Below are 17,879 nucleotides of genomic sequence, written 5' to 3'. Positions count from 1 at the left end.
TCCAACCTGATGCAACTGAGCCCCAGCTCGCTTTCTGCTCTGCTTTCCCTCTGCAAGGCTCAGATCAGTCCTCAGCTGCCCAACGGTTCCCTGTTAATCTACTGCCGGCATCACTCCGTCCTTTGTCTTACTACATCTCAATGAGTTTCTTCCACTGTCCTCCACTTCTGCAGCATTCCTCTTGACGGGTGTCTGGCTGTCAACTCCTCGCAATCTTTGAATAAATCAGCATGCAACAGGGGAGGAGAGAAAGGGAGAGAGATGGAGGATGGCAACAGGAGAGTCAGTTTCTATCAGTTGTAGATGGACCCACGATGCTGTTCAGCTGCTGCTGGTATTACTACTACTCTGAAACAGAGTGGCAGAGAGAAGGAAGAGAGGGAAACAGAGCTGGAAAATGCGTGTTCCAGGAGGTGTTTCGCTGAGAGAGGAAAAAAAACCTTCCGCACAAAAGATACGAGATGCTGTGCTGAGGATAATCAGAGAAGAAGAGTTGTGGGAGAGAGAGATACACAGCGTAGTGAGAGAGAGAGCGCGAGAGAGAGAGCATGGGAAAAATGACATAAATATGCATGCAGTATAAAGACGCAGTGTTAGAAGTACTGGTATTTTGTCATAGGTTATGTTGGCCCCCACGCACACACACTGAGACTCACCTTCAAATATTATGTAATCTAGTGGAAGACTACGAGGACGCTGACCGTAACCTAACACAATAAATGATGAAGAGCACGTGTTGCCCAAAACTTATTATGGAGGCGCACTCGGAGCCCAAACCGCACAAAGGGACACGACGTACAAATTAGGTTTGTCAGTATTTGTACCCTAAAGCAGCGGACCCCAACCTTTTATGCCCGACAATATTTTCACGGACCGGCCTTTAAGGTGTCGCGGATAAATACAACAAAATAAAACTAGTACTGGTACCAAAAAAAGAAGATTTATTCATAACACACGTGAAAAGACCCAGGAAAACCGAGTAAACGATAAAAACGATAACAAAATAACGCTGAAAACCGATAAAAACCCTGAAAACTATACATTTCACACCTGAGCCTCAACTCTCGCGACCCGGTACCAAACGACTCACGGACCGGTACCGGTCCGAGGCCCGGGGGTTGGGGACCGCTGCACTAAAGGTCCTTTAGCATGTTACATTTTCACAGTGGCCATCTATTGGCTGGCTTGGCAAGACATTAACCAAACAACAGTCTACCTTTTAATTTAGCTAATTTGGCTAACATGTCAGCTAACTGTCAAACTTCTCAAACTCAAGTGAAACACATGCAAAATATGTGCGCAGCAGCCTGAGTGAAGTCACCCATTGGTTTGTGAAGACTCAGCATTTTGGCCTCTGCCGTCTCTTGTTTTGATGAGTCCAAGGAGCTTACCATGCTCCACTGCAATAATTAAGGCCAGTGTTGGTCAAGTTACTTGAAAAAAGTAATCAGTAACTAATTACTTTACTGATTACTTATTTTCAAAAGTAATTAATTACTTACGTTACTTAGTTACTTTTTAAAAACACGATTTACAACCTGAATAGGTGATAAAGTGATAGATCTTTCAGCCCAATTCTACTTTTTCTACATAATCATCATACAAAATGTAATCAAATGGAAAAGTCTCTTTTTAAAACTTGTTTTATTAGTTTTAATCTTTTAACTTTATGCATCAAGCAAAATTAAATTATATGCAACATTCTCTGACTGGAAGAAATTTGTTTAATATTTAAACCTATTTTCTGCACATTCCAGCACATAAAATAAATAATAAAAAAAATATTTTGTGTGTTTACACTCAGTCTTTCAAATAGATGCAAGTAAAACACAGCAGAAAATAAATAAAGTCAAAGACTAGCGGTCCTGTTGCTCTATTTTCACCTGTAAAGCAGGAGTGGGGTAGGCGGAGGTTTACCCTGGTGCAGGTGTGCCGTGGTCAGTGGAAGAATCCGCGAGTTTCTCTGTGAGTTTCCCATTACGTCGTAGCTACTCGGTGCTTGTTTGGAAGTTTAGGGTTTTTGTTTTTTTGTTTTTTTTCTCTGTAAAAAGAAGTTTTCTTCCCACGCACAACGGACACTAATGTTTTTGTCACTTTTTATGGAATCAAACTCAAAGTAAGGTCAGTACTTCCACGCTTTAAACGCTGCACGCTCATACTCTCTCTGCACTCGATATATGATCCATTGTTGATCTGCACACAGCTGTTGTCACGAACGTCGCACTCGCTTACGTCACTGTCATGAGACATTCTCGCAAAAAAATCACGGTTTTAGTAACGCAGTAACGCAGCGTTCCTACGGGAAAGTAACGGTAATCTAATTACCGTTTTTGCAATAGTAATCTCTTACTTTACTCGTTACTTGAAAAAGTAATCAGATTACAGTAACGCGTTACTGCCCATCTCTGATTAAGACTAAAACTTACAAAATGAACACAATGTTGTGCTCAACAAGACCATAAAATAATTCTAAAATCTTTGTGCAAGGTAGCAAATTTGTTATTTTCTGTACAAGCCGACTATCAGCGAGTTGGTACTGCTGGCAAACCAACCAAAAAAGAGAAAGAGTCTTCATACTTTCTCTACAGCTGAGGAACTACAGACCATGCAGATTACTTTATTATGTCAACAGTAGATGGACTGATTCTTATAAATGGTCAGTGTTGGGGAGTAACGGAGTACATGTAGCAGCGTTACGTATTTAAAATACAAAATATGAGTAACTGTATTCTGTTACAGTTACAGTTTAAATAGGTGATAATTAGAATATAGTTACTTTGTTGAAATAAATGGATAACACGGTGGTCTTTTTCTGTTTCACATGTTAGACTATCCCCTCTCTAATTTTTGTAACGCACTGCCGGAAACCCAAACAACACACACAATAGCAGGCTCTAATGTTGGTGGTGTCAGTTACACAATGGACCCAGAGCCAGCACAACAGAGCCAGCAGTGCACGGGCAGGAACGCATTTCTTACTTGGAAACTCTGACACCACTTCATATTTAAAGAAGAAAGGGATGAAATCTGACCCAATGCGAACTCTGTTTGCAGCAACCAAGCTGCTCTCAATGTCAAAAGACTCCAACCTAAAGAAACATCTGGAAGTCTTTTTAAAAAACTAACGTTAGCCTACTGCAGCTAGCTTGTTTTATATGTGGTAGCTACCTGGGTTATGTGTCTCTTCAGTATATATTCGATGTACTGCCACTGAGCAAACGTTGTTAGCTGAAGTTAGTTCATAGACTGCAGCCTGTTAGACTTGATGGTAGCATTAACACCCTGCTAGCTACAAATAATCATGTGCAGTTCTGAAAGCAACTCTCCAGCTAACGTTCACACACATTCATAACCCGATAAATGGAGAACAACTTGGGGTTATTAACTTGCCTAAGGATATTTGGCATGCAGGCTGGGGGTGCCATGGATCGAACATCTGATTGGAAGGTTGACTGAACCACGAACCTTCCAATCAGCAGAGGACCTGCTCTACCTCCTGAGCCACAGCCACCCCTAGCAGGACAGTTCGAACTAATGTGGCTAACACTTAGTTTAGTAGTGTTAGCCACATTAGTATTAGTTTAGTAGTGTTAGCCACATTAGCATTAGTTTAGTAGTGTTAGCCACATTAGCATTAGTTTAGTAGTGTTAGCCACATTAGCATTAGTTTAGTAGTGTTAGCCATATTAGCATTAGTTTAGTAGTGTTAGCCACATTAGCATTAGTTTAGTAGTGTTAGCCATATTAGCATTAGTTTAGTAGTGTTAGCCACATTAGTATTAGTTTAGTAGTGTTAGCCACATTAGCATTAGTTTAGTAGTGTTAGCCACATTAGCATTAGTTTAGTAGTGTTAGCCACATTAGCATTAGTTTAGTAATAGTAACTCTAAGTAGATAAATGAGGACTCTTTGTGCTTTAGTGCTAACTAATCCAAGCCGGATTTCCATGGAAGCACTTCCTGGTGGTACTCAATGCACATCCTCCTCTAAGGTCAACGCACCGTTTCACAGTTTGAAAGACTATAACCTAGATTTACATCAAAATTCAAAGTTCTGACTTTAGTCCACCTCTCCACTAAGTTTCATGAAATTCAGCAAAGTTCAATAATCTCACTAACACCGAGGAAAACAAAGCCTTTTTGCTTTTCCTTTCATTTATGTAATATAGTGACATCTGTACAAGTCTTTCTTTGTTCTGGTCAAATTCTGGCTCAGATATAAATGGCTGAACTCGAGGGGGTTGTTAGATTTATGGTGTGTAACCAGTGCTCAAGGGGACATGATTTCAGATTGAGGATGGAAACAGCTGTTGCAGTGATTTTCAGTCGGAGAGAAATTATTTCTTTAAACCTTTTTGAAATGCTGCATCTGTAAACAACACTTCAAAGTCACTGACAGTTGGCATTTACTTGCTCTGCACCACATTTTGCATGATTGAAATTTGAAAAATGCAACTTTTCCACTAAAGACTCTGAAACAGAGCAGAATGAGTAATACGATATATTTCCATAGCTGCTAGACTAATAACTATACCACAGTCACATGTGACTCAAAACCAAGAGATATTGCTAATATACCCTGTATTATTCCCAAAATATCCATTTATTGACACTAGAGGCATGTAGACAAAGACAGTTGAGTTCGAGAGAGAATGAGAGGATTTTTGCCCATTGCCGGACTGGGCTGTTTATTGGGGCAGAAACAGCAGCCAGTATTAATGCAATATTCCCCAGTTCACTGGTTCTGCCTTGGAAACAATGCTGTGATGGGACAGACAGAGAGCAGGACGGCCAGACGCTGCTTGACGAGACGAAAACAGACAGTATGAAGAATTCTTGCTGGACTTGTAGTAGCTGGCGATGTTCGTGTTGGCAGAGGTCGAGTACGTGGCTCTTAGGGAATTATTTACCCGCAAGAAATTGCTGTGACAGTTACCCACACTGCTCCCTGTCCACATTTATATGTGACGTGCATGTATGTATGTGCACACACTGTGCCCACAGTGACAGGTGAGAACAATGCGTACAGTGTACCCACGTTTAAACACACACACGATACTAGTAAAGGTTAAAAGAGCAGTAAGCTGAACGTTGGCACCTTCAGGCGAGCAACTTCATTATGCTCTGCTAGGAAAAATCATCTTTTTTTGCCCAGTGTTGTGCCACACAGGCAGACGCTCTCAGGCCTTTTCAACCAGAGCCTCTCATTAACCATTCATGCTCGTCTGATTTTGCCGAGCTTGTTGTGGCCTGGTGGAAGAAACGGCTTGGGTTCACTTCTCAGGGCGAATATTTGAGCTGGTTGTCATGGCATGTGCATTTACTTTATGTCTGATTGTTAGGAGAGTGGTGTTTCCTACAGCGTGTTAATGGCTGTGTACTTTACAGCCTCACGTGTGTTTAAGATGCTCAAAGGTGCACGAGTCCTGCAGCAGGTGAACACATGTGTTAATGCATGTGTTCTGTTCTGCAGCCTCATGTACGAGTAACAAAGGGAGAGCGAGAGTGTGCAAGCACAGATTCATAATCAGGACCCAGCTGGCTGAGCCATAAATTAAACTGACTGTGGACGTGATGGGCTGCTACTGCCACTTATAGGAACTGCACCTGTTCTTGTGCACACACACACACACACACACACACACACCTCCTCTAATTAATGATTAGCAGGAAGCCTGCGTGAATGAATAGATGTTAGTATGTTCTCAACTCGTCAGTGCTTCTCAAACTAATTTACCTCGTGTGTGTGTGTGTGTGTGTGTGTGTGTGTACTGATTTCTGAGTCGCTTGGTTTAAGTGGTGGTTTAAGATAATTACCCTCCAGTTAGCTGACTGACTGGTTTACTAACTGACTGGAAACTCAGCCCCTGGTTGGCTGCCTGCCCTCTATGTCAGCATAGCTCCTGACTCCAGGGGTAAATAATACTCTAGGTTTTCTGGGACAAAGCATTCCCCCCACCCAACACACATGCGCACACGCCACATGACAACACGACTTCATCTCTTTGGTTTAAGTGCAAAACAACCCAGAAAACACATGTTGTTGGACCAAGGAGAGGAGAGAGGATGAAGAGGACTTCAGCACTGCTGTTTCTCTTTTTTTTTTTTACATATGGGGAATAGGTTGCCAGGATACAGTGGAGAGAAACTCCCATCTAAATTTAAACCTGGCGAGGAGGAGTGAGAGAGAAGCCGGTGTAGCTCGGCGTGTAGAGATGAAAGCGTGAGACGAGCGTAGAGAGGTGAAGGAAATACGAGGGAGAAAAGAGACGAGGGCGAAGGGTGAGGAAGAGAAGGCTGGAGAGCTAAGTGAACACACACACACACACACACACACACGCACACGCACGCACACACACACACACACACACACACACACAAGAGAGAGAGAGGAAGAAAGAGCTAAACAGTAAACCTCTTACAGCTAAGCCCTCAAACATGGCCTGCAAAAGAAAAAAAATGTATATGTCAATGTGTGTGTGTGTGTGTGTGTGTGATGGTGAATTCTAGAAAAACTGACAGACCAATCATTCAAATGGTTCCACACTCACACACACTCACACACACACACTCACACACACACACACACACACACACACTCCTCGTGCCTATGGTACGACAACTTTTCTCCGTGCCCCTGGTACACTGCGCAGAAACACCTTGCCACACACACTCACACACACACACATGTAAACGGTGCCCGAGTGAGACGTTTGTTACTACAGGGCAACAAATCAATGGTGTCATTGATGAATGGCTTTGGTCTGCAGATGAAGCGCAGCACGAGGATGTACAGTGCAACAGCGAGCTGTGCTGGGATTGTTTCTATCTGGGAGCCAGCAGCTCCCCTCCCTGGCCGGGAAATCACAGCACAGCGAGTGTCTGCATCGCTGTGGCGGCCCAGGGAAGGTGATGGATTTCCGTCATGGTGGTTCTTTTTACGGCTTCATCTTTGTCTTATTTTCTCGCAGCTCATTTGTTTTCTTTGCATCTCTGTGTGTGCTCACGAGGCCTCACTCATCCTTCTGCTGTTTGGTGACACACTGAGATAAGGGGGCTGGCTCTCAATTTGTATAAACTCTCTAAAAATCTTGTTGTAGCATGATGGGTTGTGCTCAATAAAGGATACAACATCTAAATGTGTTCCTGGCAAGATGTCCCTCTGACGTCTCAGTGCTGTAATTGCAAACCTGTTCTCTTAAATGGGCAATAAGAGAGGCATCACTTGAGCTATTGGACTAATCGAAGGGCACTTAAGGTGGATTCCCGGAGGGAAATAGCAAGCAGAGAGTTTTTTAAAATGACTAATGAAAAAGGAGCATCATCAAAAGTGTCTGGGGCTGCTGTTTACATGGACTGGGTGAGCAGCATGGAGAAACCTGAACAAGCTGCCAGACCACCAGAGACGACTTTCTTTAGCATTTTTCATAGTTGGCACCTTTGCAAATGCTGTGACGTCACAACTGCTGGCACGTTCTGCACTTTGGATGCATGCAAAGTGATTACAGAGCTGTGATTATATCACAACTCACCAACCGATGTGCTGACTGTAAACGAGGCTTGACCTTGGTGACTTACTCTAATTGGAAGCCAAGGGTGGAGTGCCCACTCCAGGTGAGGGACAACTTCCTGCCCCAAGTGGAGGAGTTTAAGTATCTCGGGGTCTTGTTCAAGAGTGATGGGAGAAGGGAGATCGACAGACGAATTGGTGCTGTGGCCGCAGCGATGCAGATGCTGCACCGGTCCATCGTGGTGAAGAGGGAGCTGAGTGTAAAAGCGAAGCTCTCAATTTACCGGTCGATCTACGTCCCTACCCTCACCTATGGCCACGAGCTGTGGGTAGTGACCAAAAGAACGAGATCGCGGATACAAGCGGTATTTTGTCTAGTGTCAATTATATCATCAGTTATATCGTTATCGCAAATTTTCAAATGTATATGGTGATAAATATTTCTGGTCATATCACCCTGCTCTAGTGGTCACACAGGTAGACCACAACTTTTATGAAGAAGGTTATTCCCATCTCTATGAAGGAGCTAGGAAGATTATGATGGACCTCTCCCATCCCAACAATGGACTCTTCTCACTGTTGAGGTCTGGGAAGCGCTTCGGCTCCCTTAAGGCCAAAACAGAGAGAATGAGGAGGAGCTTCTTCCCCCAGGCTATTCGGCCCTGAACCAGGTGTAGGACTGGACTCTCCCACACATCACATCACCACACATTTCCTATAATCCTATAATTCCTATAATTTATAATCTTTATAATCTCTTTCTGCTATTTGGACATTTTTTACTGTAAATTTCTAAGTTAATTTGTAATTTTTGTAGTAACCTGTAAATTGTAAATACTGTAAAACTTTTTTCTGTCATTTAATGGTCGGGCATTGTACAGCTACAAGCATTTCACCCCCATGTCATACTGTGTATGGTTGTGTGTGTGTGACAAATAAAATTTGAATTTGAATTTGAAGGAGATAGGAAATGGTCGTGTCACAGGGAATGTAGCTAGGCAGCACTGGATGTTAATCTGTAGGATGACTTCAGAAATGAAGAAGATGAAGTCGGTGAACGCAGAGGCGAGGATTAAATGGTGGAAACTGAAGAAGGAAGAACCATGGGCAGAGTTTAGGAAAGAGTTGAGACAGGCCAGAAAGAGCCAAGAAGGTGTTTGGTGTGCCTCCATCCTCTGGATAGAAGAAAAAGGACAAGGAGACTTAATGGTGCAAGAAAGATTCAAAGGAAGAGCAAAGAAAAAGTAAGACAGTTGGATAGTCGGTGTTAAAAATGCAGACTCCAGAAACCAGTGGGTAACATGATCATGGCTATTTCCTCCTATTATTTACAACCTGTGCATATCACAGGGAGTAAGAGAAATTAGAGTTTCTTCTCTAAAGCTCCCGTAGAGTTTAAACGTATCAAACCAACGTCTTCCATGTTCAAGGACGCATAACTGAAATCCTTCCTTTAGTCCTCGCAACATGTGTCATGGCTCTGTTAGTCACAAGGACGCCTGTAAGCAGTCATCATCAATATGATGTCTACCACTTCCTAAGCAGCCTCCCAGGGTCGTGTAAGCGTCAGTGCTACACATTAAGTTGATGGATTAACCGTGTGGCACCTGGATGAAGACATCCATTATAAGTCATGACTAAATGAGTGAACTACCCCTTTCGGCTGCGTTCAGGTGTTGAAGGTGGGATGTGAAGGGCACGTCGTTAAGCACCTTGAGGCGGCTGTTGTTGTGGTTTGGTGCAGTATAAATAAAGGTTCACTGGGATGTGAAGGGTGTGGGTTGGAGGGCCTTCAGGTGTATTAAATTGGCATCAATGGAATTACAGAAGAACACGTGAGACGCACGAGATGGGAGCTTTCTGCTTCCTTCCTCTTGTTATTTGGAAATTATTATCTCCAATGTTTGTGGAGCGAGGAACCACGACTCAAGATCGACTGGGCTGCATGAGCTGGCCCCAAATCTCTAGGGTGTAGACGGCGTGACTGGAAGACGGATTCATGGCTCCCATCGAGGGTCCTAGCAAACCTGGATCTGTCCAGGTAAGCAAACACTTCTTCCACCTTGGCCCACCCATTAAGGAGGAGCTAGGGTACATGCAGACATCAGGTAACACTGACTATTACCTCATAATAATCATAATGTTAGGCCTGATTGGTGTATATGCATACATGCTTACCGTAATTGTCGGGCTATAAGCCGCTACTTTTTGCACAAGCTTTGAACCCTGCGGCTTTTAGTCAGGTGCGGCTTTTCTAAGGATTGTCCATGATTTTTGTGATATCGTAAGAGGATTTGTTTTGTTTGTTCCGCTGTTGTACGGCACTAAGTTGCCTGGCGGAAGGATCGGGGTTCAAGAGTGGTATGTTGGTCACATGTCCGTCTGCCAGGCAACGTAGTGCCGTACGAAGTAGCGCGAAAAACAAACTTCAAAGTAGCGCTACGCGTTCAGCAGGAGGCGTGGATGACGAGCAGCGATAAACTTGCGAAAAGCAAGTTATGCTCAACTCCACCGGTGGATTCTGACAGCGTGGAAAAGTATGAAAACATCCACGATCACCGACGGATTTCGAAGGGCTGGACTGCTGCATGATGGAGACGCCGCCACGGCCCTTCAGAGGGTGTTCGACTCTGACACTGACAACGAGGATTTGTTTGGTTTTGAAAGTGACAACGAAGGAAAGAAGCTGAGAGTGGATGACGAAGCCATCCTGAGCCTGTTCGTATCCGACACTGGAGAAGAGGACTTTGGTGGTTTTAGTGCAGGAAGAAGAGAAAGATGGTGGTGAATGACTGACGTTTCTTCTTGTTAAAGCCGTGTCACTGCACCTGAGCCTAAAAGGTAGGACGAATCTATTTTTCTGGTGTGCTGTAGGTTATTGTTATGTACTACATTTGTTACTCATTTATGAAGCACAGTACATGTTTTGTACTTGTAATTACCGCTACTTGTACATATACCTAAAAAGTTATGCAAATATGTACCCATAACTTGTTTTTCAAAATATTAAGAAAAGGGGTGTGTCTCCACACAGCCATCTCTTTCCTGACAATTCCCTTTGTGCATATTCTCTTACATATGATAAGTCAACATTGAAACACCTGCGGCTTTTAATCAGGTGCGGCTAATGTATGTACAAAACAGGATTTTCCCCTGATTTTAGCTTGTGTGGCTAATATTCAGGTGCGCTTTGTAGTCCGGGAAATATGGTACTTTGTAAGGAAACATGCCTGAAGTTAGGACCCACAACGTAAGCAAAACAAAGAGGACATACCTTTGCATATCAAAGCTACAGGTGTTACATGCTTTACTACTGATTAAAATGCTTCATAAACCAAGGCTTTTTTAACATACATTAACAATGTGTCCTGTAACCACACCTGGGCCCAATCATCCATGCGTTTATTGGATCACATTGCCCTGGACAAGTTAGATAAATGATCAAACATGGACGTGCTTAAAATAGTCAGTAAATATGCAGATTTGACTGCCATCTAGCAAAGAGCCCACAGGTCCAGCTTTGACGTAATTCATGGTGATGAAGCAGATGGAGTGTGCCACGAAGTCAGACGGGCTCCAGTGTTTAAAATAGCACTTTTTTGCAAACATGGAGCAGTCTAAGCACTTTAGTGCAAAGGTCTGTGAAACATTAAATATTTCATTTTAGGAATATGTCCAGCAGCCCGAGGAGTTCACGCAGAACGGGAAAAAAAACCCTCGATTGGATTTCTAAGCAATGTCTTACACTTATGCACACACAAATAATCCCACATGCACGACCCACCACACTCACACACCCAGACAGACACTGGAAAGCTAGGATTCATTCAAATTCATATTCACGCTCCTTGGCCTGGGAGGAAACTGGGCATCCTTTATCACAGGCAAGAAGAACACTCACTACAAGTAAGTCATGTCAGGTCTGCTCTCAAATTAGTCTGATGAATTGCCCAAATAAGAAGGACTAGAACATTGTGTGAGTGGATGTGTTCGCTCATAAATATTCCCTTTAAAAACAAACCAAAACAAACCAGTGAGGGGTATTGTTGAGCCGTTGGAGTGTCAGTCAGAGATGCACATATCTTCTGTTAGGCGTTGTTGAGTGCGTGGGTGGCGGGCTCTTTTAGCAGAGTGTTTGTTCCTGGCTTTTGCACTGTGTCTCATAATGTGATGTAACCAAGGGTTGATAACTTAACCTAAACCACAAAAGTGGATGAGCAGTTAACCCTTTAAGACCTACCATAGAACCAAGTCCGCCAGAGCTTATATTATATTTTTACATGCTGTGGAGCCATTTTTGGGAGCATTTCAAGTTGCTATACATCAATACAACCATTATAGCCTAATTTTTAATAATATGTCTGCATTAAGTTCATAGTAATTACATAAATTGCAAAAAAGTGCAATAAACTACAAAAAATTGAAAATCGTTTTTGTTTTTTTAACATATATTTCTAGTTAGAGAAATTTAAGAGGCTTATCCCTCAAAACTGTAAATACAAAAAAGTTGCACAAAATAGTTTCCCACCACAGGAAATTTATTTTGAGTGTCTTCATAGTTTTATTTTTGAAATACACCAATTTTTATATACTGCAGGAAAAACGAAAATAAATATTATGATGCTAATTTGCAAAAAAGCAGCATATGCATCAAAATAAACTATTTCCAGCAGTGCAATATGAGTCCTAAGCATCCCAGAAACCACACAGAAAGTCATAAAGTCAAACATAACTTTTAAAAACACCAGTATAGGCTCATGAGGCCCTGAAGGTAAAAAAACTACATTTCCGCGAAAAATGACGTCACTTCCGGTTTCGGGGAGGTAATGGCGGACATGCGATAGTTCACGGTGACGTCTATTCCAACGTAGGAAGTGTTATGAACAGCTGATCGGATCGGCAAAGCGTGTTTCTGGAATATTATGTTTTTGTTGCTGCAAGTGCTTTTTATGCAGTTTTTGCAAAGCTATATGTGGAAGGAAACTGTGACCGAGGACAAGCTGATGGCATAAGATGTAAGTACAACTCCTCCGGTTTCATATGCAAAAAAAATTTTTGTGCTAGCTTACATGGTTGCAGAGCTACTGGGATTTAAAAATAGTTACGCAAAACAGAGCGTGTCCGCTCCAACCAGCTTTAAAGGGTTAAGCCCCTCGTCCACTCTCGCTCATGCTGTACGTGCTTACACTGGACAGAAAAACAAAGAGCTGAAGTGAAGTATGTGCTCAGATTCTCCAACGCAAACATTCGCAGCATTAGCTCTTCTCCTTTTCAACCTCGATTGCAATTGATAAATTTCACTTAATGTTGTTCAGTAACTACCAACGCCAGCATATTTATTGGGTGGATTATGAGACTGCAGCACTAAGTGGATCCACGTAATTTCCCTTAAATCTTTTAAATGATGAACAGATTATGAGAAATCCTTTTACATAAAACAGCCGTTTTGTAGGAATAACAAGCCTAAATCATGGCGACTATGTAGCTGAGCTAAATGGGCCCATGTATCGTCGTATGTGGGCACCTGAAGGTGATGGATAGCTCCGCCCACCTCAGAGTCATTTGTTGCTTTGATGAAGCAACTTTCATCCGCAGCAACAAATCAGATTCCTGTCGCCGAGGGTGATAAACGGCTGCAGCGGCGATGTTCCTCTGCGACACGAGACCTTGGCCAACAACCTACCCAGAGGAGAGAAACTCTACTTTAAAGTCAGCTGAGACGACCTCCCACCAGAAGGTTAACCACTGACCTGCTGGCAGACAAGAAGAGGAATCCTGCCAGAAAACATGAGATGATAAAATTCATGCCCATAATTGTTCAGAAAATAACCCTCTCCTGGGATTAAACTGTGATTGGAGTCCAGCATTTAACGCGATATAGACCAATAACAACTGGAGAGGCTGCAAAACTACACTTCATTTACTTAGTGTTGGGCCTGAAGCACAAAATCGTCTTTGGATGACTGTGAAGAGCCTCGTGCTGGTGCTAAATGCTGTCAATGAGCAGCACTTAGAGAAAGAGTAATGGAGGCAAACAGCGATACAAGTCTCAGAGCTCATTAAAAGCTGCGCTCACTGCCCGGCTTCAAACTTTCCTCAAACAGGTATCAAAACAAGAAGAATGGCAGCAGACTGTCATGTGAATTGTTGGAGTTTAGAGGTGCAGCGATCCACTAATTGGGCTTGCGTAGCTGTCCTCTGGGAACATTTCATTTGTTGTTGCTGTGTGTGAGACGCTGTAACACAATACTGCACGTTGGCTGACAGGAGTGAGACCTCACAACTCTGATTATAGCTCGCACGCCCTCAGGTGTTCCTGCACTATATATCAGGATGAGGGAGAGAGAGGAGGAGCAAAGCATGACTTCGACGGCGTTGGAAGTGAGATCATTTCTCACCTTTTATCATCTCCGTGTCGCTAATGCTGCTGGGTAAAAAAATGGATGTAGGGACGCGCTGAGAGGGGAGTGTCATTTCCACACAGGAACAAAGTCAATCAAAGTGACGGCGGCTGAGATGGAGAGATGTACAGAGAGAGGAAACCAACCACATTAAATAAATAATATTCCTGCTGCATCCTTGTCAGGTTGTCAGGACTACCTCACACTCTGGGTTTGTACAAAGAGGGTTTTTGTACTTTTGTGAATCATTTCTGTTATTAAGCTGTTCCTAAAGCTGTGATTCATCTTAAAACACGCCAATAACAGTGAAGACTGAGGAGAGCAGACTCTGCCAATGAAAGCAAACCTTTATTGACGGCAATTCAAAGAACACACAGAAATGCTGGGAGCTCATAAAGCAGGGTGAACACGGGAAACAGCCTCCTGTCGCAGGGCTAACACGGAGACAGACAACCAGATGGTGGATTCAAAGCCAGAACCCTCTTACTGTGAGGCATCAGTGCGAACCACCATTGTGCTGCCCTCACTGAATTTTTTTTTTTTATGACATTAAACAGTTTAGATGATGTTTAAACACAAAGTCCTCTCAAATACAGGGAGTTTATCTCTTCCTTTGTTGTTTATCGTGGTGACTAATCAGTGCGACCCCGGCCCAGCACTTCTAACATTGAAGTAACTTTGGAAGATCTCAGCCTCGGATCATAAAGATAAACAGTCCTTACAAGATCAAGTTCGCCTGAAAGTTTTTATTTTATTGTATTTTTTTAAAATTACTTGATAAAGAAAAAGAATTTATCTGGTCGTTAAGTGATGACGTGACGAATCCTACTTCCGGGCCTAAAGTAGTCTGCGTTGAATATGCTTTTGTGTTGTTAACATGTTTAATGTTTTGTATTTTCTTCTATTTAATCTCAAAAAGCTCCTAAAACAGTCGGTGATCACTGTTGACCTCCCTCGGCTTTTATTACCGCTAATCATTTATTTTAAAACCTTAGGATGTAACTACAGCCCAGCCCATGCAGCAGTATATGAATGACTAACCTCGTATTGTGGATGGATTATCTCAGTTGTTCTCCTGACTGAAGTTTGGTCCTTTTACAGCATCCTGCCATGCGATTACATTTGTTCCTGACCACTGAGAACACTCACGTTAACTTTTATCGAGAGGAAAAAAAGTTAGCTTGTTTATGCTATGCTAACATAGCTGTGTCGCTAGCGGTCACGTAGCACATCATTATATACCAGCTAGCCAAACTTCAGTAACCTTACAAACGTCACTGCTGTTTAGTTTTCTGTCTTCATTTATGTTGGAAGTGATAACAAAGCTGTATGTTTTAATTTGTTTCCAAAACCCCGCAGTCAGGACATGCTATATTGTATTAAGATAGAAGCTAGCTAGCTAGCGAACTAACTTCCTGCTAACTTCTAACTCCGTTACATGTCATAAATTCTGTTTTCATGGATGCCTGGATGTTAAACTTAATTGTTACACCTGGTAGAGCAGAACGCTGATCATTTTATTAAAGATGAAAGACTTTAGACAGTTTTTCAACTCTCAGTAATGCCATAGTGATCGTTTGATATAAGTTAGCTTGTTTATATTATGCTAGCATAGCTGTGTCGCTAGCGGTCACGTAGCACATCATTATATACCAGCTAGCCAAACTTCAGTAACCCTACAAACGTCACTGCTGTTTAGTTTTCCGTCTTCATTTATGTTGGAAGTGATAACAGAGCTGTACGTTTTAATTTGTTTCCAAAACCCCGCAGTCAGGACATGCTATATTGTATTAAGATAGAAGCTAGCTAGCTAGCTAGCGAGCTAACTTCCTGCTAACTTCTAACTCCGTTACATGTCATAAATTCTGTTTTCATGGATGCCTGGATGTTAAACTCAATTGTTACACCTGGTAGAGCAGAACGCTGATCATTTTATTAAAGATGAAAGACTTTAGACAGTTTTTCAACTCTCAGTAATGCCATAGTGATCGTTTGATATATGGACCTGCAGCGGAGTTTAGGCCCAGACACGGCTAGTGACATCTGTCACGGGAGTGGAACGGACTCAGGCGCAGGCAGAGGTAGCACGGTTCAAGACACTTATTTAATCACACAAGTGCACTATATACACGTGAAGGGGTGGGGGAAAACACCAGGGTCCCGGGGATTAACAGGCTGGGGAGACACACTCCTTCACACTCGCTCTGCTCCTCGTCCAAACAGTCTCCACACAAGCAGCTCACTCTCACTCACGGGGTCCAGGGTTCACAGAAGGGCTGATCCAGGTAACCTATTAACACAGACGAGGGTAAGTCGAAGGCAACACGGGAACGGGAGAACTGTAAGAAGCCAGGCGATACTAACGTGAGTTACTCAATATTCCAGCGACGAATAGCTCAGAGCCCCAGCCTTAAGAGCCAGAGAACTGCAATCGCTTGATCAGCAGCAGGTGCGTGGCCAAGGGCAGGAGCCCAGTCAGAGCTCCGCCCAGGCAGACAGGTAGGAGAGAGAGAGAGAGAGCGTGAGAGAACAACAACCCTTGTGGCCACACTGGGCTGGCCGGGGAGGCACAGGGACCATGACAGTACCCCCCCCTCAACGGGAGCCTCCCGGCGACCCACCAGGCTTACCCGGGTGCAGGCGGTGGAAGTCCCGGACCAGACCCCCACCAACGATAGCCGACCGGGGCACCCAGGAGCGTTCCTCGAGCCCGTAGCCCTCCCAGTCAACCAGGTACTGAAACCCCCGACCCCGGCGACGGGAGTCCAAGATGCGCGAGACCGCGTAAACCAGCTGGCCACCCACGAGTCGGGGGGGCGGCGGGGGCCCGGAAGGAGGGCACAACGGGCTGGAGACCACCGGTTTGACCTGAGAGACATGGAATACATCATGAATACGCATATTGCGTGGCAGCGCCAAGCGGACGGATGCAGGGTTGATCACAGCACTGACTTCAAACGGGCCGATGAAGTTGGGGGTGAGTTTCTTAGATTCGGCACGTAAGGGCACGAATTGAGTGGAGAGCCACACCTTCTGCCCCACCACATACTCAGGGGCGGCCGTCCGGTGGCGATCCGCAAGAGCCTTATTCCGTTCCTTTGTCCGGAGTAAAGCCGCCCGAGTGGCCCGCCAGGCCCTGCGACACCTGCGGAGGTGATGTTGGACAGACGGAACAGTGTGCTCACCTTCAACCAAGGGAAACAAAGGTGGCTGGTATCCCAGAGATGCCTCAAAGGGTGACACGCCGGTAGCAGAGGATGTGTGACTGTTGTGAGCATACTCTATCCATGACAGGTGTTCGCTCCAGATGGCCTGGTTATGCGAGGCGACACAGCGGAGGGCGGCCTCCAACTCTTGGTTTATGCGCTCCGTTTGGCCATTGCTTTGCGGGTGGAAGCCAGAGGAGAGGCTCACCTTGGCTCCTATGGCGGAGCAGAACTCCCTCCACACCCGCGACGTGAACTGAGGGCCCCGGTCCGAGACAACGTCCTCAGGGATGCCATGGAGCCGGAAAACATGTGTGGTGAGGAGTCGGGCAGTCTCCAAGGCTGTAGGGAGCTTAGGAAGCGCAATGAAATGGGCAGCTTTGGAGAAACGGTCAACGATAGTCAATATTGTAGTGTTACCTGCAGACGGTGGCAGACCGGTGACGAAATCCAGAGAAATGTGGGACCAGGGTCGGCTGGGTGTGGAGAGCGGCTGCAGACGTCCAGACGGATGTTGATTGGAGTGCTTATTTTGAGCACAAGTGGTGCAGGCGGTTACGTACTCCCGTGAGTCTTTAACGAGGGCGGGCCACCAGAAATACCTGCGCAGGAATGCAGTGGTGCGGTTAACTCCTGGATGGCAGGAAAAACGGGCCGTGTGAGCCCACTGGAGCACTCGGGACCGGACAGCCGCCGGAACAAAGAGTCGATCAGGGGGGCCCGTGCCAGGATCAGGGTCGGTTTCTTGTGCCTCCCGGACGAG

At 44.4% G+C, this 17,879-nt stretch overlaps 1 protein-coding gene and 1 long non-coding RNA gene across 4 annotated transcripts in view; one reads left to right on the top strand and one right to left on the bottom strand.

The window, feature by feature from the left end:
• The window catches only part of kcnh2b (potassium voltage-gated channel, subfamily H (eag-related), member 2b), a 299,962-nt gene that overhangs the window by 69,962 nt on the left and 212,121 nt on the right, over positions 1-17,879 (bottom strand). The gene's annotated exons all lie outside the window — the stretch shown is intronic.
• On the top strand, positions 12,653-14,441 carry LOC146510779 (uncharacterized). Its single transcript, XR_014876102.1, has 2 exons — positions 12,653-12,683; positions 12,715-14,441. It is a non-coding gene; the product is annotated as an uncharacterized LOC146510779 (long non-coding RNA).

This window comes from Neolamprologus multifasciatus, chromosome 9 (genome assembly GCF_963576455.1).
Source record: "Neolamprologus multifasciatus chromosome 9, fNeoMul1.2, whole genome shotgun sequence".
Lineage (NCBI taxonomy): Eukaryota > Metazoa > Chordata > Actinopteri > Cichliformes > Cichlidae > Neolamprologus > Neolamprologus multifasciatus.
This window is presented reverse-complemented; position numbering and strand designations above follow the sequence as displayed.